General features: G+C 36.4%; 1 pseudogene across 1 annotated transcript; it reads right to left on the bottom strand.

The window, feature by feature from the left end:
* Positions 1 to 1,619: 1,619 nt before the first annotated feature.
* On the bottom strand, positions 1,620 to 2,988 carry LOC308266527 (elongation factor 1-alpha 1-like; annotated as a pseudogene). The gene has a single exon. The product of its transcript is annotated as an elongation factor 1-alpha 1-like (transcript).
* Positions 2,989 to 7,970: the final 4,982 nt, after the last annotated feature.

Genomic DNA, 7,970 nt, shown 5'->3' with positions numbered 1-7,970 from the left:
AACTCCTCCATTAATCAACTTCAGCCTTTTTCCTCTCCTATCCTTCCATTCTAGCTTTTCTGAGACTTCCTCTATTATCTGGAGTCCCACTGGTATCCCTAATGCTCCCTAGTTTGGGCATATTAGAGAAAATATATGTCCCTTCTCTTTCTGTGCCTGGCTGATCTCAACATAAATCCCATCTTCTTGTGAATGACATGATTTTGTTCTTCTTTATAGCTGAATAGAATTCCATTATGTGTATTTCCTATAATTTTGCAATCCATTAATCTGTTGATGGGGACCTATATTGTTTACATATTTTGGCTATTGTGAACTGCTACGTGCAGTTCATATTATGTGCTGCTATGAACATGGATATGCATATGTTACTATAGTTCTCTGATTTCAACCACTTTGGAAAAATACCCAGGAGTGGTAGAGCTGAATAATATGATGGATCTATTCCCAGTTTTCTAAGGAATCTCCACAGTGATCTCCATAGTGGCTGAGCTAGTTTGCACTCTCACCAATAGTGTAAGAGTTCCTATTTGCCCACATCCTCACTAACATTTGTTGTTATTTGATTTCTTTATGCTTGCCACTCTGATTGGGGTTAGATGGAATCTCAGCATAGTTTTAATTTGCATCTCTCTGATGACTAATGATGTAGAACATCTTTTCATTTATCTATTGGCCATTTGTATCTCTTCTTTTGTGAAATGTCTATTCAGTTAAGTTGCCCATTTCTTGATTGGGTTGTTTGTTTTGCTAGTATAGAGTCTGTTGAGCTCTTTGTATATTCTGGATATTAGCCCTCTATCACAGCGGTGGATGGTAAAGATCTTCTCCCATTCTGTAGGTTTATCCTTTTTTAATTTTATGTTATTATATGTCTATTGGTGCATTGCAATTGTAAAACATAATGAATTTCAAAGTGATATATTCATAGATGCATACATCACTTGTATTTCCTTCTGCATTCTCCTGGCTGTTCCCTGAACCCTCTGTACATGTTAGTGAGAATATAACATTTGAACTGATCCCTCATCTCTTATTTTGATCATTATTGTTTTGATTTGGGGTAGTGCTGGGGATATAACTTGGGTTATATATACATGTTAGTGAGAATATAACATTTGAACTGATCCCTCATCTCTTATTTTGATCATTATTGTTTTGATTTGGGGTAGTGCTGGGGATATAACTTGGGTATTTGCATGCTAAGTAAGCGTTCTATGACTGAGCTACATCCCCAGCCCTACCACATCTATCCTCATTTCAAAATTATGCAATATCATATGTATTAGTCAGCTCTCTATCATCAAAACAAAATACTTTTTTTCTCATTAAACTTTTGTTTTAATGGGTCTCAAAATTGTGACATATTTTTGGTCAAGGTGTTTCCATTAAAAAGTACTGATTTTAAAAACTAATAACTTAAAACTGCCACACACGCAAAAAAAAAAAAATGGTCCACAAAACATTTTCCTTTCCTTCTGAAGGTTTTACGATGCATTGTTATCATTAACCAGTCTTTTACTATTAAACTTAAATGGCCAATTGAGACAAACAGTTCTGAGACCGTTCTTCCACCACTGATTAAGACTGGGGTGGCAGGTGTTAGGGGTAATATTAATTTAGCCTTCTGAGCTTTCTGGGCAGACTTGGTGACCTTGCCAGCTCCAGCAGCCTTCTTATCCACTGCTTTGATGACGCCCACAGCAACTGTCTGTCTCATATCACAAACAGCAAAACGACCCAGAGGAGGATAGTCAGAGAAGCTCTCAACACACATAGGCTTGCCTGGAACCATATTAACAATGGCAGCATCACCGGACTTCAAGAATTTAGGGCCATCTTCCAGCTTCTTACTAGAATGGCGGTCAATCTTCTCTTTCAGCTCAGCAAACTTGCAAGCAATGTGAGCTGTGTGACAATCCAATACAGGAGCATAGCCAGCACTGATTTGGCCTGGATGGTTCAGGATGATCACCTGAGCAGTGAAACCAGCTGCTTCCAATGGTCGGTCATTTTTGCAGTCACCGGCCACATTGCCACGATGAACATCTTTCACAGACACGTTCTTGACATTGAAGCCCACATTATCTCCAGGAAGAGCTTCACTCAGAGCTTCATGGTTCATTTCAACAGACTTTACTTCAGTTGTGACATTGACTGGAGCAAAGGTGACCACCATGCCAGGCTTGAGAACATCAATCTTCACTCTGCCCACAGGGACAGTACCAATACCTCCAATTTTATAAACATCCTGCAGGGGCAACCACAGAGGCTTTTCAGTTGGACGAGTTGGTGGCAGGATGCACTCCAAAGCTTCAAGGAGTGTGGTTCCACTAGTGCTGCCATCTTTACAGGTGACTTTCCATCCTTTGAACCAGGGCATATAACACTTGGCTCCAGCATGTTGTCACCATTCCAACCAGAAATTGGCACAAATGCTACTGTGTCAGGGTTGTAGCCAATTTTCTTAATGTAGGTGCTGATTTCCTTTCTCTTCTGGCTGTAAGGTGGCTCAGTGGAATCCATTTTGTTAACACCAACAATCAGTTGTTTCACACCCAGTGTATAAGCCAGAAGGGCATGCTCATGGGTCTGTCCATTCTTGGAGATACCAGATTCAAATTCACCAACACCAGCAGCAACAATCAAGACAGCACAGTCAGCCTGAGATGTGCCTGTAATCATGTTTTTTATAAAGTCTCTGTGTCCGGGGGCATCGATGATAGTCACATAATACTTGCTGGTCTCAAATTTCCACAGGGAGATGTCAATGGTGATACCACACTCATGCTCAGCTTTCAATTTATCCAAGACCCAGGCATACTTAAAAGAGCCCTTTCCCATCTCGACAGCCTCCTTTTCGAACTTCTCAATGGTTCTTTTGTCGATCCCACCACATTTGTAGATGAGATGGCCAGTAGTAGTAGACTTGCCGGAATCTACATGTCCATTGACAGTGATGCTGATGTGAGTCTTTTCCTTTCCCATTTTGGCTTTTAGCAGTGGTTTTCACAACACCTGTGTTCTGGTGGCAAACCCGTTGCGAAAAAGCAAAACAAATACTTGAGACAATTAATTCACATGGAATTAGGTTTATTTAGCTCAGTGTTGGAAGTTACAGCCCTTGATCATGAGCAATGTGGAAGAAATAAACATTCACATTATAAGCCAGGAAGCAAGAAAAAGAGAGTGGAGTCCCACAATACCTGTTGAGGACATGTCCCCAATGATGTAAGCACCTCCTACAAAGCCCCACCTTCTAAAGTTTCCATCATATCCAAATACCACTACTCTGAGGACAAAGATTTTAACCCATTAGCCTTTAGTGGATATTTAGCAAAGCCATATAGCCATACCAACCTTTAATGTACTACTCTTATTTAAATAAGTAAAAATAAAAACCAACAAAAAGAGCTCTAAATTCAGAAAAAATAGAAAAGCTAGCCATTAAAACCACAAAAACAATTTTAGGTAATTATTTAGCTATTTGCATAATAAATTCTATGGTAGTCATTTAGTATTCTAGCTGTTGAAAAAGAAAGAAGCTAATTATATCAATATAATAGTAATTTATAAAATAAAATAGAAATTATTTTGGCCCAATCAGCCAATTAAATCTATGTAAATTTTATTTTATTGAGACATTTAAAAAAGCATTTCTTTATTCTTTAAAAATAACTCACATACAAAAGCATTTATCATGCATATCTTATATACTTAACTGGAGGCAATAGAAGTACAAAGATGAACATGCATATTATTCCTCACAAGAGTGTTGGCTTTATCACCATTACATTAATTTACCTTATGGAGTAAGATTTTGGCATTTATCTATGTGGTCTTGGCATAGTGAATTAGCTTACTTGCCTCAATTTCCTCATCTGGAGAATGGGGAAGGATTATGCCTTTTTTAGGATTATTATAGATTACAAATAAAAATACTCATAAAGTGCTTGGAATTTGTGTCTAATGCAAACGAAGCACACATTCCCGATTTCTAACATGTAACAATATTTATAGTCAAGTTAAACTACTTTCTCCAGGATAACTTGAGGAATATTTTAGGAAGAAAATAAGTTTTGTCAAAGAGAATCAGCTATTTTGGTATACAGGTCACCATGATTAATAGTGAAAGGGAATGGTATTCATTATTATACTAGAATAATGAACATAAACCAAAGTGAGCCCTAGGAAACTCAAATGTGTCATTACTTTACATTTACCTCTTGGGCATTTAGCTCTGACAAATGGAAAGAAGAGAAGAGAGGTGAGATCAAGGGTAGCTAGATACATAATCTAGGGATTGTGAAATGGATGGGATTTTTAAGTTATAGCAAATAATTTAGCATGACTTATTTTGAAATATTGATATGGAGAATTAAAGTAAAAAAGGCTAAGGTTGCCTTTCAACCTTGAGATGGCACTGGATTTTATAGGTACTGAGGATGAGCTGAATGGTTTTAATCAGGACAGTGAATTGAACAGATTTTCATTTAATAAGATAATTCTGTTAGGATAAAAAGACCAGTCACACCAAAGATGGCTCCTCTTCGGCTTCTCTTCTGGATTGTGCTGGCTACCTCATAGCCAGACAAAGGGGGCCATGGGATGCCCAACAACCAGTCCCCTAATAACATACTCACTGGGGTATGAGCCATCCAATCAGTAAACACCCCATACTTCATGCGATCTTCCACTGTGAGCGGAAGCCCCCTCCTTTAAAAAAATCCTCAGCTGCCTGATATAAAAGGGAGCTGGGCTGTCTTAATAAAGGGTTTGCTTGCTTGCATATGTCTGACGGCTGGCCTTGGTTTTTTTTTGCGCTGAACCTTCAAATTCTAGCTGCTTTGCATGAATGAGTGTGGTGAAAACTTAAATACAGAAAGTTTACTATAGTATTCTAGGTAAGAAATGGTGAAGACATCAATTAATTCAGGATTATAATATTGTAGAAAAAGAATGGGATTGAGAGTTATTTCAAAAATTAATCTGGAAAGAAGCATTGAACAAATTGGTGTGCAAAAATAAAAAAAGTTAGAAAATTAAAATGTCCACATTTCAACCGGGTTATGTTGTGCAACCTACCAGGGCTGGGAAGTCGTGTTAGATCTGATCCATCAAAAAAAGGGGAAAATTAAGTGAGGGTGAGACAGTAGCTTGATTTCAACTATGGAGGCTAAAATAGGAGGCTGAGGTTTCTAGGAGTCAAGAGTGGCCAACTGGGTATATGCAAAGTCCACATGAGGACTCGGAATAAGACATCTGTGAGGGATTTCTTTGTGGCTTCCCATATGGAACTATCTCAGTTCAGTTTACAGTAAGATTAGAACAAAAGTGGCAACTGGCCAGGACACAGAGTTACATAAAAAAAATATAGTGTCCTCAAGGACATGCTTAGTTGTTTTTGTACAGTAGTGACTTTCAGTGGAAGGAGGCAAAGAAGCCTGACACACCATGGTTTCAACGTCCTCACAATAAGTAAATAAATTGTTATTAAATAACATGGGGAATATATTGTAGAAACAGCGTGGGGAAAAATATTGCATCTTAAATACATGTTCTGTTATTGGAATGTTGCTAAAAAAAGGATTCAAGGGATACCAAATACAAAACCATACATTTTAAAAATTGCAATTTTTATAATTTAAATATTTATAATTATTTTTATAATTATAAAATTATAAAAATGAGTAATATATTTTCCTATGAGAATATAAAAATAATTTTATCCACATTTCCTTTAAAAATGTCATACTGGCTAGGCGTGGTAGCACACGCTTGTAATCCCTGAGCTTGGGAGGTGGAGACAGGAGGATCACGCAGGTTTGAAGCCAGCCGCGTGGGCTTAAGAGACCCTGTTTCCAAATAAAAAAAAGTATAAAAATAGGTCTGGGGGTGTAGCCCACAGGTAGAAGGGTTTCCAGGAACCCCAGTACCACCAAAAGAAAAAAATGTCATACTATATAGATTTGTACCACAGCAAATTGCTTACTTTTGATACATGAATAAATATTTGTTAAATTAATGCAACATATCTTAATAAATTGAAATACATGTTCAAATTGAGGAAAAAAACTGAACAAAACAAAACAGGATGTCATGAAATAATCCATTTTTCCCTTTTCTCTGTTGCCAGGCTGTGTGGGATGATGGATCTGGAAACCTTGGCAGATGTTCAATGATGATAGTATCACCTATGCACTTGGCAAATGTTGCTCACATCAGGGTACCAGGTGTTTTTGGAATAGGTAAATGGCAGAAGACACTAAGAAATCCCAACCATGACGATCCTTCCTTTCTGGATTTACAAAGTGCCTGTGCCAGAAAAGTTGTTTTCTTCAAAACCAAGTCTCTTGGCTCTTGGCTTTAGACAAAGCATTACAGATGTAAATTGCTTTGGGATATGCAACATTATTTATTACTTAAAACAAACCTTTGGCGTTTTAAAGTTATAGTTTGAAACATTGAATATATGTAAAATTGTATTTTTTTCTCAAATATTTAATTTTCTTTCATTGCGATACTTGATTCCTCTAATTACCTTAAGGTAGATATTGAATTAAAAGTCAAAACGGAGTATAACTTATTGACAAGAAACCAAGGTCATCATTATGCCTAACAGTTCATCCCAGTAACACTTTTATTTTTGCTAAAAAGCTCATGGACTCTATCCATGTAAGATATCTACTTACTTCCTCTGATACTAAGCTATTGGTGTTTGGTCCTGACAACATATGCTAATGCTAAGCTAAGCTCTTAGTACAATTCAGCTTCTTGCTGATACTAATATCTATAGCAGTGTGGCCTCTATATCACCCTACCCACCATATTCTTCATAGTGGATCATTTCCAGGAATGGAGCACAAAAATCACTGGCAAATATTTGGAGATATGTTTGTCTATTTTTTTAATATTAGGTACCATATTTTGTTCTGTTCTTATCTAGTTAGTATTAGTAACCAGTCTTCTGTTACTTTTCTAAAGATGTTCAAAGTCTAGGGAAAAATGCCTACAGATATTTGTCATATTCAAGTCATATTAAAATGATGTGGGAATGTCTAATATTGGCAGATATATCAGTAATAAGGACAGAATGATCTATCCAAATTCAGCATTAATGTTGGCCACATATCTTAAATTATCTTAGTTCTCCTCTAACTTTGTTTGCTGGATAGAATATATTTTGTTATATGGTATCTAAACTAAAGCAATTAATTGATCAAATTTGGTGTATCTGATACTCAGAGAAATCTTCTTGAAGTTTGAAAAATATTAAGTGAGAGAAAACAAGAGAAAATAATCTATCATGTGGAATTCCAGTGATAAGCAATTTTTAAAACCAATGGTATAGTGGACAGAAACAAGGAGAGGGGAAAAATGAGAAGTAAGAAAGGAAATGGTTTAAATAACACTTCCTTCCTGGCAGGTTCCACTGCCAATTTCACTAATACATATGGGGAAGGATGAAGACTTGGAGGAGAATGAAAAGGGAAATACAACAAATGATACAGACATGTGTTTTTATCACTTCCTATCTATTATGCAAAATTATGTCCCACCAATTAAAGTATAAAATAAGGACTTACATAGAAAGCAAAAAGGAAGGAAGGTAGGAAGAAAGGAAAACTTATGCATGTAAAGCATTGAATATATTGCTCTTGACCTATGGTAAATATTCAATGAATAGCTATTATTTAAAAAAGAAGCAATCTTCAAACTTTGAGAATTTTTTTAAGAAAAAGTATTCTGCATAATTCTTTACATCTTTCTTTTATAAGCTTGATGGGGAAAATAAAACATTTGGAAACATTTGGACTATAAATGCTCTTGTATTTCTTTTAAAAATATTTCATCAGCACGGTAGCAAATAGTTTTAAATATTAGTCATTCACTAATGGTCGCAGGTTCTATGTAAATAATAAGGCCCATAATAAGACTGTTCCACCAGCTTCTTTATATAGCACTGCCTA

This window comes from Muscardinus avellanarius (assembly GCF_963383645.1).
Source record: "Muscardinus avellanarius genome assembly, chromosome: 8".
NCBI lineage: Eukaryota > Metazoa > Chordata > Mammalia > Rodentia > Gliridae > Muscardinus > Muscardinus avellanarius.
This window is presented reverse-complemented; position numbering and strand designations above follow the sequence as displayed.